Raw genomic sequence first — 14,900 nt, 5'->3', positions numbered from 1 at the left:
AAAGGGCCGCTGGTCTGCCCCTCTCTCCGTGTGACTGGATCGCCAGGAACCCCACGGAGCTTTCGGGACGGGCAACATTTGCCGGGGAGGCTGGACGGGAGGGGCTTTCAGCCCAGTCAGGGCTAGACGACGGGGGGGGGGAGCTGCGGGATCCGCGCTTGCGACCTGGCTGGGAGAAGGTCGGAGCTGGAAGGGCCACACACACACACCTTTGCCACGGAGGGTTGTCAGAGGGGTTCGGCTGCAATCGAAAGGATCGCCCTGGAGGGGAGGGCTGGAGGAACGCCACAGCCAGCCCAACCCCCGCCACACCGCCCGCAGGCAACTCCTCCTCGGTTCTCGAGCTCCGTCGTCCACAGCAGGAGGCCCAGCGGCGCGGAGAATCCCTCGGTCCAGAGCAGCGGAGGCCTTTCTGGACAACCCTCCGCCAGGAGGACGACCGCAGGCCCCGCGGGGGAGAGGGACGGAGGCTTCCCCCCGAAGAAAAAGTTGGGGCGGAGCTCTCCTCTCATCCTGGGAGAGAGAAAACCGCGGCGGAACAAAGCGAGGCGGGATGAAGAGCAAGAGAAGTGTGTATGTGCGTGGGGGGGAGAGAAGGAGGGAGGAGGCTTCCCTTCGTCTGGACAGGCGAACTGAGCCTTCCGGATCCACCCTCTCGGAGGGGTTGCAAGGCAAGAGGGCAGGCAGGCACAGTCGTTGGCTCAGTCTGGGGTCACGAAAATATGGAAATAGCCAAGCGGGATATTCTGAAATAATTCGAAGGAAGGAAGGAAGCTTCCCGGTTTCTCTGCCCAGGTCTGCTGGGAGAGAAACTTCACAAGCCAGACACAAAGGGAGGCTCCCGCCGCCGAGCTCTTCTTCTACGAGGTGGCTGCCTAGCCCTTCCTCGACGTTCAGGGTGCCTGGGCCCGGGTCCTTCCGGCGGAGAGGTGGGAGCGGTGGGGAGGGGTCGTGGAGAAGGGTCGAGGCCCTCGGATGCTTATGGCTGCCCCAGAAGAAGATGGGAAGGGTGGGGCAGAGCGGTGGGGAGAGGCCACCTGCCCAAGACCAGGGGAGCCCAAAAGGGCAAGTGGGGAGCGGAGGGGGGGGAGCTTTTAGGCTTCTCTTTGTTCCACAATGGTTTCGCCCTCAGCAGGAAGAAAACGTTCCTCCCCGTGGTCTTCCTGCAGGTAAACTGCATGTCTTTGAAAGGCGCGAGGACCTCGGGTGTATCCAGTGGGCTTAGGAAGGGCTGCAGCCCGGTGAAAGTGGGCCAAAACCGCCCTTTCCTCAGCGGCTGAGCTGAGTGGCTCCAGAGCAGGGGTCTCCAACCTTGGCAACTTGAAGACTGAAAGCTTTGCTGGCTGAGGAATTCTGGGAGTTGAAGTCCACAAATCTTAAAAGTGGCCAAGGTTGGAGACCCCTGTTATAGGTCATCTGCGTGGCCAGGGGTCTCCAACCTTAGGCCACTTTTTAAGACTTGTGGACTTCAACTCCCAGGGTTCTTCAGTCAGCTGTGCTGTCTGAGGAATTCTGGGAGTTGAAGTCCACAAATCTTAAAGTTGCCAAGGTTGGAGACCCCAGTTATAGGTCATCTAGTTCAGGGGTCTGCAACCTTGGCCACTTTTTAAGACTTGTGGACTTCAACTCCCAGAGTTCTTCAGTCAGCTGTGCTGTCTGAGGAATTCTGGGAGTTGAAGTCCACAAATCTTAAAGTTACCAAGGTTGGAGACCCCAGTTATAGGTCATCTAGTTCAGGGGTCTGCAACCTTGGCCACTTTTTAAGACTTGTGGACTTCAACTCCCAGAGTTCTTCAGTCAGCTGTGCTGTCTGAGGAATTCTGGGAGTTGAAGTCCACAAATCTTAAAGTTACCAAGGTTGGAGACCCCTGCTCCAGAGAACGATGTGCCCAAATCCCAGACCTTCTTTCGAGGAGGAGTCTGCCCTGCCAGGACCACCTTCATCTGCCTCTGAAATCGAGGCCACCTGTTTCTCTATACCCACCATGGAATTTCACAGCATTCCAAGGAATTAATTCTTTCCACCGGACTTTCGGAGTGCCATCCGAAACCCTGGGAACCTCTGCCAGATGATACAGATGTTGAAAAGCACCAGGACCAGATGTGTCCTGAGGGATCGTGCAGTCGGCTTGGGGACTGGGTGCCCAAAAGGAGCCCGCACCCCACCCCCCACCCAGGGTGCTACCTGGATTTGGCCTGGCATGAACAGCTGCTGAGGCTTTTGCACAGCAAGTTCTCCCAGGGGACCAGAATGCCATGGCGTCCCAAATGGGGGGAAGGCCCTGCAACACAAGAGGTTCCCAGGCAGGAAGGCAACTACACTTTGCCTGATGTGTGGTCCTTAATAGGAGCCAGCGAAGGAGGTGGGGCTGAGAAGGAGTCAGGGACCCAAAATCGATGTGGAAGGAAGGGGCATGGTTGCAGGGGTGGTATTCAGCTGGTTCTGACTGGTAGAACCGGTAGCGGAAATTTTGAGTAGTTTGGAGAACCGGCCAATCCCACCTCTGTCTGGCCCTGCCAACTCCATCTATTCTCTGCCTCCCATTGAGTCCCAGCTGGGTCTTCTTTGGTTGCCCCGCACAAGAGAACGGAGCTGGAAAGCAGGTTAGTGGGGTGGGAAGGGAAGGGGGATTTTACAGTACCCTTCCCCTGGAATGGGGTAGGAATCAAGGGTGGGATTCAGCAGGTTCTGACCAGTTCTCGAGAACCGGTAGCAGAAATTTTGAGTAGTTCGGAGAACCGGCAAATCCCACCCACTAACCCCATCTCTTCTCTGCCACCCAATGAGTCCCAGCTGATCGGCTGGGTCTTCTTTGGTTGCCCTGCACAGGAGAACGGAGCTGGAAAGCAGGTTAGTGGGGTGGGGAGGGAAGGGGGATTTTGCAGCATCCTTCCCCTGCCACGCCCACCACGCCACACCACGCCCACCAAGCCACGCCCACAGAACCGGTAGTAAAACGGTTTGAATCCCACCCCTGGTTAGCCTGCGATGGCCAAGGAGGGAAGAGGGCATCTCTTCCAAGGATCACATTTTGGCTTTGTGTTTGGGGACCCACAGCAAACTTCCAGGGGAGGCCAGGTCAGCTTTTCTGCTGGGACCTGACTCTTGTTTCCCCAGGCCAATCCCAGCGCAAGACTACCCCCGAGTCTTTCCTCAGGAGGTGCCCTTGGCAGCCCTTGAGGGATGTCTCCTTGAGACTGTGATAGGCCATCCTGGAGGCTGGATTGGCTGAAACACACCCATTGTTCCACCCCCACCTTCTCAGACATGGCCCCTCCCCTCCTGAGGGGATCTGTCAGTCATCCAGCAAGCCTGGTCTGGTCACATGACTGATACTAATCTCTTTTTTATCAGCTTAAGCAGGTGGTGGAGGAATGAACTGGAGAAAATCAAACTGGACCAAAAGAAAGGCTTGGTTTGAAAGATTGGGAACTTTTTTTTTTTTTTGGACTTTTTACTAAAAGAAGAGCAAAGTTTAATTCTGATTTATAGATTCAATGACTGGAAAATATGAGAACCGAAGGGCTGAAGAGCTTTTGGAACAATTAAGAAGGAGGGGAGATGGTGGGTTTGTTAAGGCTTGTTGAAAAGAATGCCAGAAGTCTACTTCAGCCTTTTAAAATCTCTTTTTCCTTGCCCTATCATTTTTCTTTATTTTCTTCTCTGTTCTGTTCATGAGATTGGTTTTTAACCTATAAAAATATTTTTTTTTAAAAGGAATGAACTTGAAAAAATCTTGAACTAAATACAATAAGAACATGCAAGTAAATAAAACAGAGTCGGAAGGGATCTCTTGTAATCCTTGCTCAAGCAGAGAACCATTTCAGACACGTGGCTGTCCAATGTTACTTGCTTACAGAGTTGGAAGGGACCTTGTAGGTCATCTAGTCCAACCCCCTGCCCAAGCAGGAGACCCTACACCATTTCTTTAAAACTTCCACTGTTTGGAGCACCCACAGCTTCTGGAAGTAAGCCGTTCCACTGATTCCTTTTTTTTCTCCGGATCAGGACATTCCTTCTTCGTTTTAGGTAGGTTCTCTTTAATCTCTCTTTAATAAGTGTCTGTCTCTCCATTGTTTTTATTCTGCGTGCAGCTGCTTTGGAGAAGCTGCATTGCTCCCCCCCCTCTTCTCTGTGACAGCTCCTCAAATATGGGAAGACTGCTCTCATGTTCACCCCTCCTCTGATGAAAAAGGGTTGTCAGGATTGGAGGAGGAAGGAAATCTCCCTCTCAACAGAGTCTTTGTTGGAAAAGACGTTGGAGGTGTCCTGGTTCATCCCCAGATGAATGGCATCCATCCAACCTTTGCGTGAATTCCTCTAGGAAGCCCCCTGCCCCCCCCCCGCCCCCATCCAGGAGGGGTGGGCTGTGCTGCCAAAATGCCTGAGCTGGGTTCCGCTCAACCAGGCTTCCATCCACCAGTCCTTGCCCTCCCCCTCAGGTACGCGGACAAGAAACCCTGAACATTGGGGAGCTGCTGCCAGGATCCGGGCCTCTCCTGGAGCGCCCAGGTGGAGGCAGGCCCTACTGGGCCCACAGTGGGTGGAAAGGAGCTCCCTGGAGAGCATGCAACCCAGAGCCAGCCGTGTGCAGCAGCAGCCAAAAAAGCCAATGCAATCCTAAGTTGCATTAACAGAGGGATACAATCCAGATCAAGGGAGGTACTAATACCACTCTGTAAAGCCTTAGTAGGACCACACCTAGAGTACTGCATCCAGTTTTGGTTCCCACACTATAAAAAAGATGTTGAGACTCTAGAAAAAGTATAGAGAAGAGCAACCAGGATGATGAGGGGACTGGAGACTAAAACATACGATGGAGGACGGTTACAGGAATTGGGCCTGGCTAGTCTAGTGAAGCGAACGACCAGGGGAGACAGGATAGCAATGTTCAAATATTTGAGGGGCTGCCACAGAGAGGAGGAAGGGGGTCAAGCTATTTTCTAAAGCACCAGAAGGCCAGACAAGGAATAATGGATGGAAACTGAACAAGGAGAGATTCAACCTAGAAATAAGGAGAAACTTTCTGACAGTGAGAACAGTCAACCCATGAAACAGAAGTTACCCTTGGAAGTTGTGGGAGTTTCATCACTTGAGACTTTCAAGAAGAGACTGGACTGTCATCTGTCAGAAATGGTGTAGGGTCTCCCACTTGGGCAGGGGGGTTGGACTAGATGACCTACAAGGTCCCTTCCAATTCTGATTATCTGAGGCCGCTTCTGAAGGAGAGAAGCCCTTCGCGGAGGAAAGCGGTCGTCCAGCAGCTCCATGAGGGGCGAGCAAGGGAGAGAGAGCCGGACGGTCCCACCGAAGGCCTCCTGTTCTCTGGCCGCTCTTATGCCGTCGGGGCCCCTGGGAGCCCCCGGCGGCGAGGGTGAAGCGTGCGGGAACCCCTGCGAATACTGTCCGAGTCAAAGAAAAGGCCAAACGCACACACACCTTTAGTCCTTGCTGTGCCTCCTGGGAGGGAAGCGGCCCGCCCGGGGACATTAACGCCCCCTTCCCCGGCAGAAAGCTGACGAGCAGCACGGAATGCGAGCTGGCGGACCGGAGCCCTCCGTCCGCGGCGGGCGAGATGCCCCCGGTTCGCACTGCCTCGCCCGTCGTTGCTCCGCTCGGCGCAGCCCCCGCCGCAGCCGCTTTCCCCAAGGGCCGGGGAGCCGGAGCCCCGGAAAGGAGTGCAAGGCGCGGCCATCGCTGCCTTCGGCGTGGAGGAACCGGCCGCCGCGGGAGGGCGTCCCGTCAGCAGTGTGGCAGCCGCTCGAGGGGGCAGCGGGCGAAGAGGGGGTGGAGGGATCCGGCGCCCCCCCAGTTGCCTGCCTGCCTACCGAACCGCCCCGCGGCTCCGCTCCCAGCCCGGCTCCTTGTCCAATTTTCCGCTTGATTAGCTGTCTGGCTGCTTCCTGACACCCTCCGTGGTTGGTATTAATTTCCTCTAACTGGTGATTAATTACTCTTCTCGCGCCTCCTCCGTCCTGTGCATCTTAATCCAATTCTCTCCGTAGCCCCGAGAGGGCAGGGTGGGTGGGTTTCCAGCCCCCTTACCTGGGGGCTCCCGGGAAGCAAGACCCACCTAAGCCTGCCTCCAGGAGGGCACCGCCCCCTCCTCCCCACCTGCTGCTCCCTATAGGCAGTAGAGGCAAGATGCCCCTCCCCCAGAAATAGTAGATGCAATAAATAAAGACAGCTAAACCCCCCCCCCATCTTTTGAGGGGATCAGGGCCAATGCGTCAAGCCCTCGCTGACCCTCCTGCCTCCAAGGAGCCCATCTGAATGGGAGAAGCCTCCTCGCCCGCCACAGCAGAGGACAGCTGTGGGGGGGGGGGGGGGGGGGGGGGGGGGGGGGGGGGGGGGGGGGGGGGGGGTAGGAAATTTTAAAATAATGGGGTGGAAAAATAAAAAAAAATAATGGATTTGGGGGGGGGATTGGGTGGGGGGGGGTTGGGGGGGGGGGGGGGGGGTTGGGGGGGGGGGGGGTGGTTCGTTTGGGGGGGGGGGTTATTTGGCCCGGTGTTGGGTTGGGGGGGGTTTTGGTGGGTTTGTTAAATTGGGGGAGTTGGGGGGGGGGGGGGGGGGTGGTGTTTTTGTTTTGTTTATTTTGTTTTTTTTTTTTTAAAAGGGTTTATTTTGGGGGGGGGGGGGGGGGGGGGGAGGAGAAATTTTTTTTATGGGGGGTTAAATATATGGGGGGTTTTTTTACTGGGTGTTTTTTTGTTTATTGGATGGGATTGTATTTTGGGGGGGGAAATAGGGGGGGGGGTGATATTTCTTACCTGGGGATGGGAGTAAGGGGGATTTTTGTTGTAAAGGTGGTAGAGAAAAATTAAAAGATTTTTACCTGAGGAATTGCCGCCTAGAGCGGGGTCTCCAAGATTTGAAGAAAAAAGCTTATATAATGAACGCAGGGGGGGGGGGGGGGGGGGGGGGGGGGGGGGGGGGGGGGGGGGGGGGGGGGGGGGGGGGGGGGGGGGGGGGGGGGGTTTGGGTGTTGGGGGGGGGGAGAAAAAAAGTATAAATATGGGGGGGGGGGGGGGGGGGGGGGGGGGGGGGGGGGGGGGGGGGGGGGGGAGGGCCGGAGGGGGGGGGGGGGGGGGGGGGGGGGGGGGGGGGGGGGGGGGGGGGGGGGGGGGGGGGGGGGGGGGGGGGGGGGGGATGTGGGGGTTTGTTGGACCTTGGGGGGCCGAGGGGGGGGCCTCGGGGGGGGGAGTTGTTTTTATTTTAGACTCTTTATAACTTTAAGATTTGTGGACTTCAACTCCCAGAATTCCTCAGCCAGCTTTGCTGGCTGAGGAATTCTGGGAGTTGAAGTCCACAAATCTTAAAGTTGCCAAGTTGGAGACCTGGCCTAGAGAAGCCCAACCTTCCCTTCTTCATTGGGGTTTCCCAGTCTAGCTGCCCTCCTGAAAGGCCAGTTTTGCCCAACCTCAGAAATAATCCCAGGTAGGTCAGAGGTGGACGATGACCTTCCCAGGTCCCCCAAAGCGGCCAGCCTTGAAGCCCTCCACCGCCACAAAGACTTTGCTCTTCCATCATTTCCCACTACGATATGGGATGAAAGAGATAACCATCTTTCTACACCACAATTCAGATATGCAAAGGATTGGACCTTAAGAAGAACCTCGTCATAAAGGTGAGTTGATAGGATGCCTGATGAACCACTAAAGACTTTGAATGGATGCTTTGTGGAGTTGATCTGTTCTGCTTATTAATGTGTGGATGGCGTAAAGCAGAGTAACTCCACAAAGCATCCATACGAAGTCTTTTTTTTATTGGTTCATCAGGCATCCTATCAACTCACATTTATGACGAGGTTCTTCTTAAGGTCCAATCCTTTGCACATCTGAATTGTGGTGTAGAAAGATGGTTATCTCTTTCATCCCATATCATAGAGGCAGTGGGTAGAGCTGCTACCACGAGGCTGTGTGTTCAGGCAAGAGTGAGGGAGCCTCCCCCAACCCACCAAGGGTCAATTCAGTGACCAATCAGGGTTACAGATGTGGCCACATGACATGGACTACATTTCCCAGGATGCCTTAACTACATTTACCATGATGCATTCCCTTAAGGGGACAGCTCTCAATTCCTAACTTAACTATCCCAAATCCCATTAACTCTAAACTGTCTGGACAGCACACGCCTTGCAAGGATCCTTGCAATAAACCAAGTTCTCCTTCAAGCCGAATCCAGAGCAGTTTATGGTGTCAGAAGTGGGATCAAGTGGGATCCAGAGAGCTCTGGTCATGGATCCAAGGGGATCCTTTGCATCTCTTCCTCCCATGAATCAGCCTGCACAGGACCAAGTAGAGTGGGGGAGTTCTGCAAGGGTTTAGGTTGCCACCAGGGTAGCTTTATGCACTGGGGTAGTTGGCGCATGGTTTAGATGGTGGTTGCTGGCCCTGATGCTCGTCTTCCTAGGGAAGCCTGCTGCGAGTTCCAGGCAGATGGGCTGGCCGGTCCTTTTTCTAAATGGGATGCAGTGAGTGGGGTGGCTGGGTTGGAAAGAAGCCAAAGCTAGAATGTATCTTGAGAGTAAGCCGAGGAAATCATGGTGGCATCCAGTCTAACAAAGAGAAGGACCAAAGGAGAGGTCCCCAAACTTGGCAACTTGAAGACTTGTGGACTTCCAACTCCCAGAATTCTCCAGCCAGCTGGTTGGAGAATTCTGGGAGTTGAAGTCCACAACTCTTCCAAAGTTGCCATGTTTGGGGATCCCTGGACCAAAGGATGACATGAGAGCAGTCTTCCAATATTTGAGGGGCTGCGACAGAGACGAAGGGGCAGACCTCTTGACACGGCGACAAGAAGTAACAGAGGGAAACTTATTAAAAGAGAGATCCAACCTAGAACGAAGGAGAAATTTCCTGATGATGAGAACAATTAATCGGTGGAATGACTTGCCAGTGTAGACCTTGTGGATGCTCCAACACTAGATGTGTAAGAAATGAATGGCAGAAGGCCTCCTGCTGATTGGTTGGACAATTGGAAGGCCTCCTCTGTTGTACAGTTACAGTTCCGGTAATTTGAACAAGCTACTCTGCAAGTCGCAATAGCGTTTAGACATATACTGCTTCACAGTACTTTCCAGCCCCCTCTAAGCAGTTTACAGAGTCAGCCTCTTGCCCCCAACAATCCGGGTCCTCATTTTACCCACCTTGGAAGGATGGAAGGCTGAGTCAACCTGGAGCCTGGTGACATTCGAACTGCCAAATTGCAGGCAGCCGATAGTCACCAGAAGCAGCCTGCAGTACTGCATTTCAACCACTGCGCAACAGTGGCTCTTAACTATGTATTAAGTATGCTGTTACTTGTGCATCTGCCTCTTGCCTTGTGCCAGTTGCACCCAAGACTTCCTCAGGAGGATTTCTTAGGAAGGGTAGGAGATGGTGGCTCTCGGTGTTGTGGTTCGCCGGCAGCTTGTGCAGACGGCAGCGGAATCGGACAGTGGGGAAGAACGGGGACCAGTCCGGGAGTCTGGAGAGGACTCGAACGAAGATCCTGCATCTGATGCAGAGATGAGGCCAGGACCATCTGGGAGTGGGGTGCTGCCTTCAGAGCCTCCGGAGTCTGGCAGCAGCGAGGCAGAGCAACCAGGGGAGCCTGTTCCCAGTGCGCGTGTGAGCACAGCTGCTAGGAGAGCAGCTGAGAAAAAAGGGGCAACTCAGGAGTAAGGCTGAGAGGTGATTGCCCCTCCCATAAGGTATAAAGGACAAGCAAAGGTGAAGAAACCTTTGCAGGAAGCAAAGTTGTTCACTCTGTTCAGATTAATCCTTGAAGCTCCGCGTGGACTTTGCACTTCAGTTGTTTTTTTTTACAGTTCATTTAGCACTCTCGCTGTTGGCACCAATTCGAAGGACAGAAAGGTGGGTGCTAATCTCGAAGGGACTATTTGGGACTCATTACAGGTTGGGAATGAAAATAATTCCCAGTGTTGAAATAAAAACAAGTTGTTTTAACGAAGCATGTGCTTAATAATGGTCTCGGGAAGCCTTGGTCAGAACACTCAGGCTTCACCCTTCACACTAAAAAAAGGAACTAAAAAGAAAAGTTAACGGTTGATTTCACTCTCTGTGCATTTATTTGGTCTATTTGTCTTTGTGAACAATGAGGTACAGTCACCCACAAGGAACCCCCCCAGGGCCATGTAGAAAAGCCTTGTGTGCACGCATGTACCTCATGCTCACCCCCCCGGCTGTGTGAGCGTACAGGTGTTTCCCTTCTCCTCAGCTCTCCTAAATAGTAGTAGGGACATAAGATTTCTTTTCAAAGGATGGTTTAGAATACCTTCTTCCAGGCGAGGGCAGAGCTGGCGTCGCAACGATACGGCGTGCGATCTTGGAGGTCTGAGATCGCTGCCGATATCTTTGCTCCTGGACGGTCCTATCGTATCTAAACCGGTCCTATCGTATCTAAACCGTCCCGAAGAGATTGTGAAAGTAAAGAGTGCATCCTGTTGATCCCAGGAATACCGCAGAGTCCCTGGTAGATCCAGGAGAAGCTCTTCTTGCCAGCGGCAAAGAGGCAGCCATTAAAGCTGCTGAAGTTGGGACAGCTCCAAAACGGAAGAGAGCAGAGAGAGAGAGTGTGCCGGTTTGGTGAGAACTTTTTTTTAACTCTAAGATCTGAAAGGACACCCTAAGGAAAAGAAAGAATCTGTAAAAGTTTTGACAGAAGTGATTAAGCGGTGATTTTAAACAGGAAGGTCAAAGTAATGTTTTTGTTTTTGTTTTCTCATTGCTGGATTTTCTATATACGATCTTGTATTTTGAAACTGGACTGGTTTTTTCGTTCATATCTATTTTTTTTCTTCTCCTTTTTGAGTTTGTAATATTTTAGGCTAGAGGCTCCCTTTAGTTAATTCTTTTTTAAAAAATATCTTTTTTAAAAATTAATTCTCATTATATCCTACTCAGAAAAGGAGGGGGGAAAGTGAGAGCAAAGAAACTTTGTAACACTGCCAACTAGAGGCTTGAAAATATTCTATTTCCCTGTGACCAGACAAAGCTGAGAAAGAAAGAACTGAGACTCTTTTTCAAGGACATTGCTGTTTGATAAGATAGTGGGAAGAGCATGGGAGAGTATTATTGCAGGTGCTCTTCTAGGTTTCTATCAACAGCTGGAGTCGTGTTAAAATGTAGGGGGGGAAAAAGGTGATAAGTTTTTGGAGAAGAGAGCGATAATAAGAGCCTTGGATAATTAAATAAAGTGCAGTGTGCCCTTTTTACTTTTCCTAAGTTGTGCTATCCCTCCTCACCAGCTTTATTGTATTTTTTTAAAATCTTTTTTTGTAATAACTATTAAACAGAAATATTAGAGATGAAAAGAATATAAAAGGAATGAAAATCAAAAAGGAAGAATTTAAGCTGCAAGCATTTGCGGATGATCTGGTTTTCATTTTAGAAGACCCTTTAGAAACAGCATCAAAATTGATAGAAAAGATAGAGACATATGGAAAGGTGGCTGGTTTGAAAATAAATAAAGACAAAGATTTTGACAAAGAATATGCTATTAAGACAAAAGGAAGAACTGGCAGACCTATTGGAAATTCAAGTCACGAATAAGATCAAGTACTTGGGGATATATTTGACAGCAAGAAGCAGTACATTAAAAGAGAATAATTATATTAAACTTAAACAGCAGATAGCGCTAGATTTGGCGAAATGGGAAAACTTACAACTCTCACTAATAGGGAGAATCTCAACAATCAAGATGAATATATTACCCAGAATTTTATATTTGTTTCAAACAATTCCAATTAGGCTTGGAAAAGACTACTTTGAAGTTTTAAATAAAATTGTGTTGAAATATATATGGCAAGGTAAAAAAGCAAGAATAAAGTTAAAACTTTTGCAAGATGCTAGTATTAGAGGATTTGGTTTGCCTAATTGGGAATTGTACTACCAAGCTACAAATCTGATGTGGGTTAAGGAATGGATAACACTAAGAAATGCTAGATTGTTGACATTAGAAGGACATGATTTGTTGTTGGGGTGGCATGCTTTTTTATGGTACAAAGGAACTAAAACACAGGGGTATTTTAGAAGACATTATATACGGGAGTCTCTGTGGTAAAACTGGGAGAAGATTAAAAGACAATGTTATTTGAAAATTCCAGTCTGGTTATCGACTATTGAAGCATTCTCGTATCCTATAATACAGTGATCCCCAACCTTTTGACGCCGCGGCCCGGTACCAGCATCAGCTGGGCGCCGGGGCCCGGTACGGCATCAGCTGGGCGGCGCCATCTTTTTGATGAAAAAGTGCTTCCGGTGACCTCACGGGCACGTTTCATCAAAAATAGCGCCGCCAGCGCTCGTAGCTTTCCCGGTAGAAATGGCTTTCTACCCGGAAAAGCTCACCGAAGCGCTGGCACCGCCATCTTTTTGATGAAAACGTGCTTCCGGTGAGCTTTCTACCCGGAAAAGCTCACCGGAGCGCTGCGCCGCCATCTTTTTGATGAAAACGTGCTTCCGGTGAGCTTTCTACCGGAAAAGCTCACCGGAAGCACTTTTTCATGAAAAAGATGGCGGCGCCAGCAAGCGGCCCGGTAGGAGTTGTTCCGCGGACGGTATCGGTCCGCGGACCGGTGGTTGGGGACCCCTGCTATAATATACAAAAAGGAACAAACAGTTAGATATGGTGAAATACTGAATGAAAAGGGTGAACTTAAATCTATGCAAAAACTAGAGGAACAAGGTATAAAGATGAATTGGTTTTCATATGCGCAAATACATTCAAGGTATGATAAAGATTCTAAAACAGAAGGCTTCTATGATAAACTGACTGATTTAGATAAGATTTTGACAGGTACTGATGAAAAGGTGATTAAAAAATTGTATGGATATCTATTAGAAATTAAACTAGAAGAAGAACAAGTTAAAAAACTATGATTGCTTGGGGGAATTTTGGATATGGGATTGATTTAGAGAAATGGCAAAAATTGTGGTCTCAAAATTATAAAATGACAATGTCAACAGCATATAAAGAAAATTTGTATAAGATGTTTTACAGGTGGCATTTCCCCCCGACAAGAATAGCAAGAATGTTCAAGAATAAATCCGAAAAATGTTGGAAATGTCATCAGACACCTGGCTCATATTACCATATGTGGTGGACTTGTGTAGATGCTAAAAAATACTGGACTAAAATCCACATGTGGTTGGAAAAAATGACAAAAAAACATATAGACTTGAAACCAGAGATATTTTTATTGGGAATTTTACCTGAAATATATAGTAAAGACTTGAAATACCTGATTGTAAATGTATTAACAGCGGCTAGGATTGTATTTGCTAAAAACTGGAAAAATGAGAAAATACCATCACACAAGAGGAAATCATTAAGAAAATATTGGAATGTGCTGAAATGAGTAGATTGACATTTGAAATTAGAGAACAAGAGGATAAACAATTTTATAAAATTTGGGATCTTTTCTATCAATGGTTAGACAATAAAGTACAGTAATGAAATATGTAGATTTTTAGAAAATAATAAATATATAAAGATGTACTTCTTTCTTATTATAACTATAAAATGATTTTAAGATAGATTTAGGATGATAATATGAACTGTTATAAAATAAATTAAGTAAATTATGGTTATCTTGTAAAACATGAATGAATAAAAGTATAGTCAAATGACAATAATACTAAGGTATTTAATTTTTGATTGACAATATGAGATTATATGTAATGTAATTGTAATTGAAGACTACGAAATGGAAGCACAAAACAATTTGTAAACCAACCGGCACACTGTATGTACGCCTATGGAAGATAGCTTGATGTTTTTATGTTCTGTTTGTTTATGTTTGTTTTTAAAAACCAATAAAATTTTTTAAAAAGATTTCTTTTCAAAGGATATTGTGAGATAGTGAATAGTGAGAATTTTAAAGAAGTTATTTCAAGTTTAAAAATAGACTTTAGGAACCTCTACCCATAACCCTGGATTTTCCCAGGTCACCACTGACCCCATAGCTAATACTCTAGCTGAAAACGTGAATTACCAGCGGATAATAAAGAGATAAAATTCTGTCTCTTGAAGTCAGGCAGAACTATCAGATTTCAGCTGAACTTGACACAGAAATAGGTTTGGCAATACCCCCCACCCCCTTCAAATGTCATTAGAAACCAGTTATGCCATGAGGGAAACTGACTACAGACCGAGCATAGGTGGCAGGACCTGAATCGGTCTTGTCCAAATCCCAGAGTGTGTGAGGGGCCATCAGATAAAACAGATCCTGCAGCCTTTAAAACCTCCCTTGCTGGACCAAAAAGAGGAAGATCTCATGAAATGGTTGCAAGAGCAACCAAAACCCACATTTCAAAATTCATTAAAAACTCAAGAGGAGAAAGCTTGTCTTCCTTGTGTGTCCAGTCACACCTGGCCAACAAAGAATTCTGTTCTGTTCTGTTCTGTTCTATGCTTTGCTATTCTATTCCATTCCATATTTTCTATTGTATTCTATTGTATTCTTCTATTCTATTCTGTTCTGTTCTATGCTATGCTATTCTATTCCATATTTTCTATTGTATTCTATTGTATTCTTCTATTGTATTGTATTGTATTGTATTGTATTGTATTGTATTCTGTTCTGTTCTATGCTATGCTATGCTATTCTACTCCATTCCATATTTTCTATTGTATTCTATTGTATTCTTCTATTCTATTCTGTTCTGTTCTATGCTATGCTATGCTATGCTATTCTACCCCATTCCATATTTTCTATTGTATTCTATTGTATTCTTCTATTCTATTCTGTTCTGTTCTGCTCTATGCTATGCTATTCTATTCCATTCCATATTTTTCTATTGTATTCTTCTATTGTATTGTATTGTATTGTATTGTATTCTGTTCTGTTCTATGCTATGCTATTCTACTCCATTCCATATTTTCTATTGTA

The sequence above is a fragment of the Notechis scutatus genome, chromosome 4 (assembly GCF_049901735.1).
Source record: "Notechis scutatus isolate UNSWTSFEM ecotype Mainland chromosome 4, rNotScu1.2, whole genome shotgun sequence".
NCBI classification, from domain to species: Eukaryota; Metazoa; Chordata; class Lepidosauria; order Squamata; family Elapidae; genus Notechis; species Notechis scutatus.
Note: the sequence above shows the minus strand (reverse complement) of the source record.